Source organism: Sorex fumeus, unplaced genomic scaffold (genome assembly GCF_029834395.1).
Source record: "Sorex fumeus unplaced genomic scaffold, SorFum_2.1 ptg000063l, whole genome shotgun sequence".
NCBI classification, from domain to species: Eukaryota; Metazoa; Chordata; class Mammalia; order Eulipotyphla; family Soricidae; genus Sorex; species Sorex fumeus.
In genome coordinates this window covers 8,057,377-8,072,441 of record NW_026606120.1, presented here as the reverse complement: position 1 = coordinate 8,072,441, position 15,065 = coordinate 8,057,377, and the positions used below count along the sequence as shown (strand labels likewise).

The window sequence follows — 15,065 nt, the reverse complement described above, 5'->3', positions numbered from 1 at the left end:
AGAATCAATAGATTGCAGTGATTGATTAGTGCTAAGGGCTTAGGGGAAAAGTTGTAACTGGCACATGAGGTATGTATGTAAATATAAAAGACACAGATTTGTGGTAAAGATAAAGAGTTTACCTAAGAAAATGTCGAGGGGTTGGAGAGATAGTCCAGGGGTTAAGGTGCTTGCTTCTGGCCCCGGTTGGATTCCCAGAGCTGTATATGAAACTTTGAGGTTCTGAGTATGACCCCCAGACATAAAATTTTTAAAGGATTTTTTTTATTAAATCACTGAGATAAACCCTTACAAAGCTGTTCATGATTAATTTTCAGTCATACAGTACTTTAGCACCCATTCCTCCACCATTGTACATTTCCCAGCACCTGTGTCCTCAGTTTCCCTCCTATCACCTCCCGCCCCCACCCCCTGCCTGCCTTTATGGCAGGCAGGCATCTCTCATCTCTCTCTCTCTCTCTCTCTCTCTCTCTCTCTCTCTCCCTCTCTCTCTCTCCTTTCCAGCATTGTGGTCTGCAATACAGATACTGAAAGGTTATCGAGTATGACACTTTATCCAAATAAGTAATTTTTTTAAAAAAAATAGGTTTCAGACACATGCAAGACTGGCCTTCCTTGGCTACCGTGAGCACACAGACCTCCCAAACAGAAGTACTTTATTTTTGTTTGTGTTTTTCAATCAGATGTTTCCACTTGCCAGCAGGATTCTTGAAGCTCTGAAATAAACGGTCCCTATAGTTTTCCCTCTGCAAGAACGCATGTCTGGGCCAGTCAATAAAAAGAACGGACTTGAGGTGTGTGATTTGTTCTGCTCAGCAGCTCCCAATCTTGTAGTTGTAACTGAGTTGAGTTGCCGAGAGAAGCTGACTCATATTTCCTGCCAGCCAGCACTGCTAACCCTCCTTCCAGATTAGCAGAATCTTTGGCCCCTCCCAGAGCGAGTCAAAGTGTCGGAAGCATTTCTAAGCATTTCTTTCATTGGCTGAAAAGAATTCTAATATAGCTGTTCAAAAGATTCAGAATATAAGCAGAAACCTTTTCCTATCTTGTACCGCACCCACCTTCTCATCCCAAACAATGACATCCTTGCTTTGCAGAGCAAACCTAGGTCCTGAGGCTGGGGAGTTAGCGCGGGGATTGGGGGCACATACTCTCTGTGCTCAAGAACCCGAGTTTAAGCCTCAGCACGAGAGACAACCCCAGCACAACCTGAGCGGCCCTATGGGGCCCCCAGCACTGATAGCCCAAGTAAACCCGCCCCGCCTGACCATTCCTGGCCAAGCATTTCAACCATCATGCCAAATGTGGGCCCCTGAGAGCTGCCCGGGACTTTCCCATGTCATCTCTGCCCCCCCTCCCCCACACACAAAGTCAATTCTAAGCTCCAGAGTGATCCTTGTAAAAGGTGCTAGGAGGACCCGCTCGGGATGGGAGATGCAGGCTGAAAGTAGACTATAGACCAAACATGACGGCCACGTAATACCTCTATTGCAAACCACAACACCCCAAGAGAGAGAGCGAGCAAGAGGGAATGCCCTGCCACAGAGGCGGGGTGGGGTGGAGGGGATGGGGTGGGGGTGGTGGGAAGGATGCTGGGACCATTGGTGGTGGGAAATGGGCACTGGTGGAGGGATGGGTACTCGATCATTGTATGACTGAAACACAAGCATGAAAGTTTGTAAGCCTGTAACTGTACCTCACGGTGATTCACTAAAAATAAATAAAATAAAATAAAATAAAATAAAATAAAATAAGAAAGCCAAGGTTCTCTCAGGATTGATCAGATGTCCTCCATTTGCCGCTTTCAACCCTCCAAACCAGAATTCCTCAGGCCCACACAACACCAAGTTTATTTTTCTATGTTGAACTTCTCACAGTTATTCTTTTAATACATTTACATGGCCTCCAAAGTGAGTTTGTAGAAACTGATGCAAACCTCTCCTTACAAACTGAAGAAAATCAGGCTGCATACTATGTTCAATGGCAGCCACAGAGGCAAATATATATTATACAAATGATATATTTCACGTTATAGATATATTACTCTTTCACAGATCAAATTAAAAACCAAACATTGAATTTATAAGAGAGGTGAAGGAGTTAACTTAGAAGGATGTCGAGGAGTGATAATTTTCAAATGTACTGGAAAAGTGCTGAGTCAAAGATGAGACTTTGAAGCTGGGCCCGCCAGGGCAGAGCTGACTGTGGCTGAGTTCACTACGGCCCTCCAGCACAGGGTTTGGATTTGTTGTTTGTAAAATGATAATTCTTCCTATTATTCATTCATATGGTCACGGTCACGGTCCTCCCATTATTCACATGATTAATGTTTAATTTGGGTTTTTATTTTATTTTTTTTGCTTTTCGGGTCACACCCATTGATGCTCAGGGGTTACTCCTGGCTCTATACTCACTCCTGGCAGTGCTTGGGGGACCATTATGGGGTGCCAGGGATCAAACCCTGGTCGGTTGTGTGCAACTTGCCCTACCTGCTGTACTATAGCTCTGGCCCTCAAATAATTTTCCTTCCTTCCTTCCTTCCTTCCTTCCTTCCTTCCTTCCTTCCTCCTTTTAATTTTGGGCCACACCCAGTGATGCTCTGGGGTTACTCCTGGATCTGTACTCAGGAATCACTTCTGACAGTGCCCAGGGGATCATCTGGGATGCTGGGGATTCGAGCCCTGGTGGGACACATGCGAGGCAAGATTCTAACCCACTGTACTATCTCTCCAGTCCAAATAATTTCTCTTTCAAAAGAATTTCAGAATTTCTGCATGTTTCCTCTTTCATTATGGTTTCAGGAGTGGTGTTTAGAGGCTGATTCAGAGTCAGGGTGGGACCATATGGTTTCGGGATCAACCCTGGGCTTCCCACATGAGCATGTGCTCCAATGCTATGAGCTAGCCACAGAATTTGTGGGGATTTAAAAAAAAATTGGTTTCTCGGTCACACCCGGTGGTAGTCAGGGTTTTTTTTTCTGCACTCAGGGATCACTCCTGGTGGGCATGGGGGACCATATGGGGTACCCGGGCTCAAACCCGAGTCAGCTGCATGGAAGGCAAGCACCCTACCCACTGTACTATTTCTCTAGCCCACTGAATTTGTGTAGGGCTTATTTATTTATTTATTTATTTATTGGTTGACTTTTGAATCACACTGGCTATGCTTAGGGCTTACTCCTAGCTCTGAACTCAGGAATTACTCCTGGCAGTGCTCATCGGACCATACAGGGTGCCAGTGATTGAGCCCAGGTTGGCTGCATGCAATGCAAATGCCGTATCCACTGTATCACTCTGGTCTCTGGAACTGTCTTTTTAAGAAATAAGTGGGGAGGCTTGCTCTTTCTCTCTTGAACATGTATTTATTTCTGTCTGATGCTTTTTTCTACCCTGGAGAAGGCTATGTGCTCTCTTGAACGCTATTTCCTCTCTCTCTCCTCACATCTAAGTAAATTTCTTTCAATAAACTCTTTTGCGTCACCATTTTGCCATCAGGTGGATGTCAGGTATAGCTTAACAGCTGCCCCAGGAAGCTGGTGGGACATGAGCAACTGTGCCGTGTAGTTGGTGGGTTGTGGTGAGAAAGGAAACTTCATTCACAGTTATGAGTTAGCCACAGAATTTGTGGGTTTTTTTTTTAAACAAAAAAGTTTGGTTTCTGGGTCATACTTGGTGGTAGTCAGGGCTTATTCTGCACTCAGAGATCACTCCTGGTGGGTGTGGGGGACCATATGGGGTACCCAGGATCAAACCTGGGTCAGCTGCACCCTAGCACCCTACCCACTGTACTTGTGGCAGACTTTACCAGTACTGACCCATGCCAGGGAAAATAAGGGGGCCCAAGCAGAGAGGTGAATGCACTCTTTTTCTCAAGGCTGCCTCCCTTGCCCCCTTACTTTGTAAAGCCACCTGCAACGGGATCTGATCCTTCACCCCTATCTGAGACCTCATCATTTTTGCTTTAATATTCATAGTCTTTTCGGGGGTGGGGGGAGGGCACACCCAGCCATCTTCAGGGGTTACTCCTGCATCTGCATTCAGGAACCACTCCTAGTGGTGCTCAGGGGACTGTATGGGATGTCAGAGACCCAGCCTGGGTCTGACACATGCAAGGCAAGAGCTCTACCATCTGAAATATTACTTCAGCCCTAATGTTCATATTCTTACCAATACTCTCTTTTAAAGCAATCTGAATTTCTTTGTGTTCCAAATGTCAGGCTTTTAATACTTATATTTCATTGTATGTCAGATATGTCAATAAAGCTTATCAAATGTGAAAAGTACATGAAATAAGTGTGTGGGGAGAAATAATTGGATGCTTTGACAACACTGCTCATAAATTTCAGTGTGTGCTCCACTACACAGACATGTCATTCTAGAGCTGTTTCCCCGTGACTAGACTTGGTGACATTACTCAGTTTAGGGACACATCCAGAGAGTTTTTCAAGACCCATAAATCTCTGGTGGGAGGTTCTCGCTCCCCCATCCGGAAGTCCTGTGGCAGAGATAAGAAGAACTGCTTTGTAGATGGTTCCAGGTTTTCATTTAAAAACTTGGGAAACTTCTGGTAGAACAATTAAGAGAAATCGATCTAACAGGTGGGGAGGCTTAAACTCTGACAGCTTTAGCTTCAGGGTTTTAAACTCTGATTGGTTGCATGGTTCCCCTTCACACAGCATTCAAACTACAGTATGTAAAAATAACTTTAAGGAAATAGTTCCAGATGTGACCTAAGGTTAGAAATGGCATGGGCCCAAATTTCTAAGTCATGGTTTCCTACCTGGCTCAGGTCTGCATGGTGAGGCTCTCTTGCCCAGACAAATTTAGGGTTCAAATTTATTTAAATGCACCTATAGTGACAGATTTCTGGGATATTGAGAAAAGTCATGAGCATGAAGATCCTAGACACTTCTTGAGTGCACAGTCAAACACTTTTGTTTTCTGCTGCTTTTAAATGTTCTTTCACACACTTTATTTATTTATGGCTTTTTTGAGGGTTACAGCCAGTGATGCTCAGGGTTTACTCCTGGCTCTGCACTCAGGAATTACTCTTGGGGGTGCTCAGGGGACCATATGGGATTGAACTGGGGAATCAAACTCAGGTCTGGCCACGTGCAAGGCAAGCCCCAGCCCTATGTGCTATGCTATCACTCTGGCCCTCAAACACTTGATTTTAAAAGCTTCATTTAAAAATCCACTTGAGGGGCTGAGCTGATGTGTCCTGTGTGGCAAATCACATACTTTGCACATATACAGTCCTGGGATAGATCCCAGCACCATATGCTGCCATCACCCCAGACCACTAATCTACCTCTACTCCCACCCCCAGCACATCCATGTATAGCCCTGGTGGCCTAGGAATGACCCTTGACCCTCAAGTACCGCTGCTGAGTATATCCATCCTGCAAAGGAAAAAAAAAAGTTCCAACTGGAAATGTTTTCAATTTTCGAAGCAAATTCATAGTTTAGAATCTGAATCTATAAACTATGCTTGTCCTTTTATTTCTGTATTGTATTTTATTATTGTTCTTCTTGTTGGTGGTGGTGCTCACTCCTGGTTCTGTGCTCAGACACTACTCCTGGGAGGGCCCAGGAACCATATGGGCTGCTGGGAATGAAACCCGGGTCGGTCTCATGCAAGGCAAACGCCCTACCCGCTATACTCTCCTGCCATCCCAGAATTCTGGGCTTGCTTTATGTCCCCACGCCCTCGAGCCCCGTGATCTGATGAAATATTTCTCAATCTTCTTTTCTCCAGGAACTGCCCGTGCATGTGTATCTGTTTGCCTTACCACTGTACCCCACTAGTGTTCGGGTTTCAGGCGAAGCCTGTGCAAGCAATGAGAAATCCACCGCAATGACCAGAGATAGGGACCAAGAGCCGAAAACGTGGTGAGCGGCGGGCGAGCACGACCAGTCTGCAATCCTGCAAAGCTGACTTGAAACCGGAGGGTTTTCAGCCTCTCACCTCTTCTTCCACCAGCACCCAGAACAGGACCGAGTATCTGCCGCGTCCCTCCAGGCCCGGGCGAGCACTCCGTGTGCATCACAGCTGGTGCACCCACCAACCTGCAGGGGTGACCGACCTGTATTATCCTGTCTTCAGAAGCAACTTGCCAGAAGCCATTCCTGCTGGGGCAGTGTCCAAGGTAATCAGCAGCCCGGACTTTTCCGAGGAATCCCCCTGAATTTCCCACTTTACCTAACCGAGGTGGCCGCGCTCTCCGCAAGGGGCTTTCCTGGGGCCGCGGCCCCCCAGCCCTGCGCGCGCGGGGACCTCGAGTCGGGACTCCGGGGCCGGCGGGGAAGGAAGGAGGAAAGAGGTCAGTCGGCCAGAGCCACGCCCTGCCCCTGCGGGTGGTGAAAAGGGAAGCAGAGGTGTGCCCGGCCCACGCCCGCCGCGGGCTCGGGATCTCCCCAGCAGCCGGGGAACCACGACGCGTTTCCCCAGCTACAGCGCGCGTCAGCCGCCGCCGCGGCCCGGCTCCGCCCCTTCAGAAAAGCGGCGCTAGGACCCCGCAGCCGTCCGCCCCGCCCCCGCCCCGCCCCCGCCCCGCCCCCCGGGGCCCGCTCTGGCCGGCGATTGGTGCTCGCGGGCTTCAGTCGCGGCCCCGCCTCGCCGTCACTGCCAAGATGGCGCTGGCGGCGGCGGCGGCGGCGGCGGCGGCCGGAGCCCGAGCGGGAGGCGGAGGCAGCGGCGGCCGCGCGGGGCGGGGAAGCCCCGAGTGACGGGCGCGCGGGCCCGGGCGGCGCGGGGCGGAGCGCCCGGCTGGGGCCGAGCTGACGGCGGCAGCTCCGCGTGTCCCGGCGCTGCGGAGCGGGCGCCTCCCGCGCGGAGGTGAGCGGCGGGGGCGGCGGCGTGCGAAGCTGTCACGGTCCGGCGCGGGGACGCGCGCGGGGGCGGCGGGGCTGCCGGCGGCCGGGCGGGCGCCGCGGGGCGGGGGTCGCGCCCGCCGCGCCTCTGCCTCCGCGTCCTGCGGGGTGGCCCCCCCCCCCCCCCGATCGCGCTCCGCGGTCGGCCAGGGGTCTGCGGGGCCGGCCGGGGGCGCCGGCGGCGGCGGCGGCGGCGGCCGCGGGCGGGGGTCCGGAGGGGGGGGGTGGGCTTCGAGCAGCCCGTTACGTAAGGCGGGGGCGGCGCCGGGGGTCCCACCTGCTCCGCGCTTCAAACCCGCGCCGCGGGAACCGGGACCCCCGCGCGGCGCCTCCTCGGGGGAGTCCGCCTCTTCTGCCCCGGCCAGCCTCCGAGTTGGCCAGGTTGTTTGTTTTTTGGTTTTGTTTTCATTCTTTTTTAGGGCATGGGGTGGGAAGAAAGGGGTCTCGCCAATTCTGGAGCGCCGCCTCCCCCTCGCGCAACCCCCCATTCCTTTTGAAGTTGATGGCTTTCTAGATTGGGAGGGGGGTCGTGTAACCCCAAACTGGGTCGCGGCGGAGGCTCCTCCGACCGTGCTCCGCAGTGACAGATGTGCGGGAAGGTTCCTGTTCCAGTCCCCGCGTCTTCGGGCCAGCACCTGCCGCTCCCGCAGCCGGGGGAGGGTCTGGGCGCGCGGGACAGCCGGGACCCCGCGGCCGCAGGCAACAGGCGCGTGTTTATTCTAAGGGACCCGCCGGGCCGGGACCGGGCGCCCGCGAATCTGTTGTTCTCGCAGACGCACGCGTCGCGCGTCTCGCCGTCGGGGAAAGCGGCTCCGGAGTGGCAGGGCAGCCTGGGTCGGGGTGGGGGGTGGGGGGCTTTGGGCCGCGAGCTGCTCTCTGCTGGCCCGAGCCCCGAGCCCCTCCCCCCCCCTCGCTCCCGGGGCGGGGAGACACCTGCAGCCGGTGGCGCCTGGGTGACCCCCCTCCACCTCCTCCACCTCCTCCTCCTCCTCTCCCTCCTCCCCCTTCTTCTCCTCCTCCTCCTCCTCTTCCACCTTCTACTCCTCCTCCTCTTCTAGTTCCTCGCACTGTAGCGGTCTAGGAGCACTCTAGGGGACCCCCGGTGGGGTCCTAAGGCAAGACGCGCTGTTCATGTTGAGAGTAGGTCGGTGGTCCTGGGATCCAGCTTTTGGAAACTTCAGTAGACGAAATTTCTCGGCTCTTTGCATCCTGTCTGAACTTAAAATGAAACAAAAGATGGGATCGGGCTTCGTTTCTAGGACTGTCACTCTTGTTTTTGGTCAGCATAAAGCATGGGGGGGAGCCACTTTCTTCCCCCCCTCCCCCCAACCTGATTTGCACAATTTCCTTTTTAACCGCAAGCTCTGTTCAGGAGTTGAGAATAGCACGCTTCACTGGCACCATCGTTCTATAGCCAGTGTTACATAATTAAAGAATTGCAGAATGATTAAATATAGATTTACTTCTGTAAGTATTCCGTAAGAATGTTAGGAAAGTTCATTCATTAGATCTCGAACCAGCTCAGTACTGGGAACCAGCGGAGTAAAATTTGTCCTGAGGCTTTTTTTCCTCTTTTTTTAAATCCAATGACACAAATTTACAGTTTTGAAAATCGGTGAAGTGAAATGAATTCACCAGGAAAGTGATGCCGATTTGTTCTGAACTTTTCCACAGGAATTGCCCCTGGTCTAGAAGCTCCTGGAGCTGTTGTCCTATTTATGGCAACTTGAATCATAGTTGGAATAATTGAGAGGTTATTAGAAGTACATTTATTAACTCATTCAAAAATCAGGGGCTGCAGAGTGTGCCAGTGGGTTAGGCACTTGCCCTAGAAATCGTAGCAGCATCATAAAACAAAGCATACTATTTTCTTCCCGAGTAACTAATATCTCATTGATATTTGTTACAGTATCTTTTTTGTTACAGAATTTTCCTAAGCACTCTACTTGCTATGAAAATCTGGATTTAAGCACCAGTGCAGAGAGAGATGCTTGGTATATTATAAATCTGGTCTATTCCTATTTTCATTTATGATTCATTATTCTAAGTGGGGAAAAATGGTTGCTGTGGGAAAATTATGAGTTATTCTTATCCTCACTGATGTCAGAGACTTCTCTCTGTAGGACTTTCTTCTTTTTCCACCAGATGTGAAAGGAGAGTGACTAAAATTTTTCTTGATTATTGCCCAGGGTAGTGTATGGGTTAGAAGTTAACCAAGCGTTATTATTTGTATAGCACTTTGAATTATAAAACTTTATCCATAAAATGATTTATTCATGTAATATTATTAAATTGGTGAGGACATTGTAATAACTATAGTGCCATGTAATGGAGTACTAGTGAAATCAGGGGAGCTGGATTGGTAGCACAGTGGTTAGGGTGTTTGCTTGCCTGCGACAGAGACCCAAGTTCTATCCCAGCACCCCAGATGGTCCTCTGATCCTCTGGGAGTAATGACTGAGCACAGAGCCAGGAGTGAGTCCTGGTGTATGTTCCCTCCCTCCCAAAAAAGTGAATTCAGTGATTTTTACCCATGTGCTAGATAGTTATTAATTATTTTCAAAAATATTTAGTGACTGGAAGTAAAATATTTTAGGAGAAAAATCAATGTAAGGAGATACATACACACATTTACACAGATTATTTATAACAATGTTACATTAACATGGCAAAAAGACTGAAACTATGTAGATTTATAAGATGATATCTCTGGATAATAGGGCTATATTTTGTTTTTATTTTTCTACTATATATCATTACTGTGATGGTCAATAAAATATCTATAAGGATCCCACATAGATATTGCTGTGTCTTATGAGTCAGTATTGATAAACACAACTCAAATTAAGGTGCCCATGCAGTACGCCAATGGTAGAATAGCCAATAATTTAAGTGGATGCTTTCATCTGGAGTTTTATTTGGCACGTGTGTGAACACCCTTGAGTCATGTTGCCATTGCACCCTCTTCTAGCTGTCTGGTACACCCCAAACTGTTCTGTGCTCACAGCGCCACCTATCTGCCGACTCCCTCTTTCTTGCCCCCTTGTCGTCCTCCATCCTTTGCCCTATGTTTGAGGTGAAAGGTACTTTGCTGATGATACGAAGGTGACCAAATCATGATTTCTGATCTCAGGCTGTGGCTTGAACTATTCTGTTCCTTTTTGGCATGCCAGTGAATATCCCGTTCTCTGATTTTCTTGTTTCTTTCCTGGAGCTCACACCGTTATTCAGATTTCTTAATGGGAAAATAAGTTCTGCCTTCCAGACAGCCAGTGTCCAAATGCATTTTACCTGAATGTTGGGGACATACCTGTTCTCCATCTGGGACTATATATGTGTTCCTCGATGGATGTTTCTGTTGCTCTTGAAGTGTGTGACAATTTCTTGGTTCCTTCCTGCTTGCTTCCAACTTTTAAGAAAGCACAAACAAGTAGAAAACATCAGAGAAAAGAGACAAACTGTCAAGAAAAGAGAGGGACATCAAAGGGGAATTTTCCTACTTGTGCAGTGTTTCTATTTTGCTGTGTAGTGAATGAGTCCTCAGAATGTATAGTGAGAATACATTCTTGCTGTTGTTGCTGTACTTTTACTAACACTGAGATCGACGTGAAAAAACATTCTTTTTCAGAGCCAGAGACAGAGCACAGGGGCTACGGCACTTGCCTTGCATCCCACTGCCCCTAGTTCAAATCCTCAGCACCACTTAGGGTCTTCCAAGCGTCACCAGGGATCATTTCTGAGCACAGAGGCAGGAATTCCTGAACATCCCCCTCATACACAAACCCCACAACTGCCTTTCAGTGTACTGTTAAAGTCTCTGTAGACACAGTTTATCTGCTTTCCTTTCCAAACAGAAACTGCAATATGGAGGTTGGACATTTATTTTTTGTTATAATCAGCTGTTGAGACATTTGTATTTTTGAAAGATTTTAAAATACAGTATAAAAATTACAAAGTATCACTGGTGGAGGGATGGGTACTGGATCATTGTATAACTGAAACCCAAGCACAAAAGTTTGTAAGTCTACAACTGTACCTCATGGTGTTTCACTAATAAAAATTTTTAAAAAATTACAAAGTAATGAATACTTATATATACCCACCATACAAAATGGTAGCCTTTTAAAAATATTTGCTTTAGATACCAAGATATTTGAAAGTCAAATTTGTTTTCTGGGCCACACTCAGCGATGCTCAGGGATTACTCCTGGTTCTACACTCAGAAATCATCCCTTGTGGTATTCAGGCAGCCATATGGGATGCTGGGGATCAAACCTGGGTTGGATGTGTGCAGGGCAAATGCACTGTCCTGTCTCTCTGCCTCTGAATTTGAGAAGTTTCATTTAGAAAAACACTAGAAGAGTCAGAGAGAAAGAATATGTCGAAGGCTGTGATAAGGACAGCAGAAAAGATCTGTTCATTTGAGTTTTGGTGGGGAGAGCACACTCAGAGGTGCTCAGGGGTTACTCCTGGCTCTGTGCTCAGGGATTACTCCTGGTGGGCCCAGGGGACCATATAGGGTGCCAGAGAGTGAACCTGTGTCAGCCACATGCAAAGCAAGTGCCCTCCCCGCTGTACTGTCACTCTGGCCATTGAACTGTGTGGTTGAGAGTTAGAATAGTGGATCCTGAGAGAGCATTAGAAAACTTCTTTTACTAGAACATTGCTGATAAAGATAAAGACCCTTTGTTTCCCCCAAAATTTATCCTCCCTTTCCTTTCTCTAATATCCCCTTCCAGAGGCCAGTGTCATGATAAACAGACTTCCTATGGATTCTTCCTGTCACCTTTTTTTGTTTGTTTTGTTTTGGGGCCACACCTACCGGTTCAGGGGTTACTCTTGGCTCTGCACTCAGGGATCACTCCCAGCGGAATTGGGGAAACCATATGGGATGCTGAGGATGGAACCCAGACCGACTGTGTGACTGTCACTCTGGCCCCATTCCTGTCACCTTTTAATAAGCTGTGCAGTGTAAATACTACATCACAGTACTTTGGATGATTTTAAAATGTGTAGACATTGGAATCAGAATCCCTTGACTTGAACCTTATCTTTCCCCTTAACTTTAGGCCAAGTTTTTAAGTTTCTCTGGCCTCATACCCTAAGTCTCTCATCACAGAGGGGAGTTGATAGAGGATGCTTCAAACAGAACTGTCAGTTTTTTAATGGTGCTAGTGAATGAAATTTATAAGTTTTTGTTGATGTGTATGTATTTTGAAACTTGCTTTGTTACTTTACTTTTTCCTTTCAATATTGGCTGGCAGTGTTGCTAGAGAAATAGTAAAGTGGTGAGGGTGCTTGCCTTGCACACAGCCAACCTGGGTTCGATTCCTGGCATTCCATAAGGTCCCCTAAGCCCTATCAGGAGTGATTCCTGAGTGCTGAGCCAGGAGTAACCCCTGAGCATTGCCAGGTTTGGCCCTCAAGCCAATATGTGTGTGTGTGTGTGTGTGTGTGTGTTTGTGTGTATGTACGTTGGGAGTATAGGCCTAGTTCATTCATTTTTGAATGCTATGTAGTATTCCATTGAACAGATATGCTATTATTTATATATATTTTTCTGTTTTGGTTTTGGAGCCACACCTGATAATTCTCAAGGGCTTACACCTTGCCCTGCACTCAGGAATCACTTCTGGTAGTGCCCTGGGCACCATATGTGATGCCGGGGATCAAACCTGGGTCACCCACATGCAAGGCATGCGCCCTCCCCACTTGATGCCCTGTAATTTATCATACCTGTGCTGATAAAACATTTCATTGTTTAAATTTTTTTTATCTGTATAAATAGTGCCCCAGGAACATCTTTAAATCTACTGAGCAGTGTGTCAGGGTTTCTCCTGTACCTGATTGCCAGGTTGCTGTATTTTCTTTTAGATTATTATGGGATATTGACAATTCCTGTTTTTCCATGTCCTGGCACACATTTCATCTTCACACACATGTCAGACTGATTTTTTTCTAATCTGGTGTGAAATGGTGTTTTATTTTTGCCCTGTTTTTGTTTCCCTTCTCTTCATATAAAGAATCGTAAGAACATTTTGATCATTCTTTTACCTGTTTCCTTCCTTCCTTCCTTCCTTCCTTCCTTCCATCTACCTTTTTTTCTCCTTTTTTCATGCCAGGAGTGCTCCTGGCTCTGTGCTCAGGGACCATTCCTGGTGAACCATGTGCAAGGCAGGCACCATACCCACTGTACCATCTCTCTAGCTCTCTTTACACATCTGTTTTTGTTGTTTCGGTCCACACTATTGTTCTTGGCGGCTGCCCTGTGCAGTATTCTGGGCACCTCCTGATGGTGCTCTGGGTACCGTATGGGCCAGGGATCATACTCTGGGCTCCCACATGCGAAGCAGGTGCTCAGTTCTTGGAGCCTTCTCTGGCCCCTCTGTAATATATTTGTTCCATCACATCAGTGTAGGGCATGTCACGTGTCATTTTTAACACTGTTTTGACCCAGGTCCTTATTTGTTGCTAATATTCCTCCCTACCCTCCCCAGAATACACAGTACACTTAATATCACAATTGCCATGTCTCCGTTGGTACCTCTGGACTGTGTCAGATTCTCAGATTGCCTTTGTTTTTTATGACCTGGACAGGGTGCAAGAGAACAGCCAGATGCTTTGTAGACTGTTCCTTGATCTGGATGTGGGTAGAAGGTTTTTTTTTTTTTTTTTTTTTAACGGTTGGACTGGAGCTCTGTGTTGGGGTGGGGCAGGGTGGGGTGGTCAGCCACTGAGGAAGAATGCCAGATCAGTACCTTGTCTGAGACACACTCAGTCGGCCTTGCAATTGAGCCTCAGTGACCTGGCTCGGACAGTGCTTGGCAGCTTTCTCTTCTCGAGACTTTTCCAGAAAGACATATGCTGTTTTTGGGAAATGTGTCACCAAGTGCAGATTAAATTTCAGTGGGTAGGAAGTTAAGCTCCAACACTTTGGGATAATATATACATTATTTCCTTATTGATTGGGGAGGGGAGTTGGGGACCACACCCAGAGATACTCAGGGCTTACTCCTGGCTCTGCACTTAGGAATTACTTCTGGAGGTGTAATAGAGGGTGAGTGGAGGGGAATCCTATGGGATGCCAGGGATTGAACCCAGATGAGTTGCACACAAGGCAAGCACCCTACCCTCTGTACTATCACTCCACCCACGATAATATGTACATTCTTTTGGAATTGTTCTATAGAAGAGCACTTTCTTCTCTTCCTGAATCACTTGCATCGGTTTGACCCATGGATGTTTATTTTATAACTTGGAGCTGTAATCCTACTCCTTGCACTGAATTTCGTTGCTCAGATAGTTCCATCTCTCAGGCTGTCTCTTGCAAAGAGCAGGTCAGGGAACATTGCTTTGTTCTTCAGGCCTTTCCCGACTTGCTGGCGCTGCAGGATGCTCCGGGCTCGTCTCTCCTTGGCCCCTTCCCTGGCTGACAGTCAGACATAACCCTAAGGGTCTCTGTTGCTAGAGAACCATAGGAGAAACCAAGATTCGTACACAAGGGGTGCCTTGCTACTGGGTCCCCATGGCGTACAGATCCTGGAAACATATTTGCATGCTAACCCACATACACAGAGAGGCAGCTCTTTCTAAATCTACCCATCTGTATCTCCATGAAGGTAAATACAAGTTCCTACTGATACCTTGGGGGGTGGGGTGGGGATGGGATGCTCAGGACTTATTCCTGGTGTTTATGGATTGGCACTGGGGATGGAACCCAGGTTGGCCAAATACAAGGCAAGCGCCTTCTCCTCTGTGCTGTCGTGCGGACCACATCTTTGGTTGTTGAGCTCACATACTCCTGGCTGCTGCAGGCTCTATTGTGGCAGCCCGAAACTTCGGTGTCTCTGAGACTCTGCAGTCCAGCAGCTCTGGGCATGAACACACATCCTGACGCTGGCAAGGAGGCTTTATTCTACCGAGCCATGGTGCGGACCCCATATCTTATTTTTTCCCATTGAAAGATGAGGAACCAAAGATGCAGAGATGACACAACTTGTAACTCCTGAATGAAATGGTGAAGGTGGAATTTGAACCCTGCCCTTCTGATGCGGGAGCCTGTGCTCCATTGCTTTGCTCTACTGCCTCAAAGTGAACAAGAAAAGGTGAAAGGGTGGTAAGAGCCACTGATGCAGGGGAAACAGGATGAGAATGCCTGGAAGGCGGACGGGACACTCGCTGCGGGGAGAGCTG

At 48.1% G+C, this 15,065-nt stretch overlaps 1 protein-coding gene across 7 annotated transcripts in view; it reads left to right on the top strand.

Annotated features, from left to right (window-relative positions):
* Nucleotides 1–6,672: 6,672 nt before the first annotated feature.
* The window catches only part of DENND4A (DENN domain containing 4A), a 147,827-nt gene continuing 139,434 nt past the window's right edge, over nt 6,673–15,065 (top strand). For all 7 annotated transcript variants that reach the window (XM_056126732.1, XM_056126737.1, XM_056126736.1 and 4 more), the window contains exon 1: nt 6,673–6,837. The gene's annotated coding sequence lies outside the window, so the exon portion shown is untranslated. The remainder of the gene's footprint in view (nt 6,838–15,065) is intronic.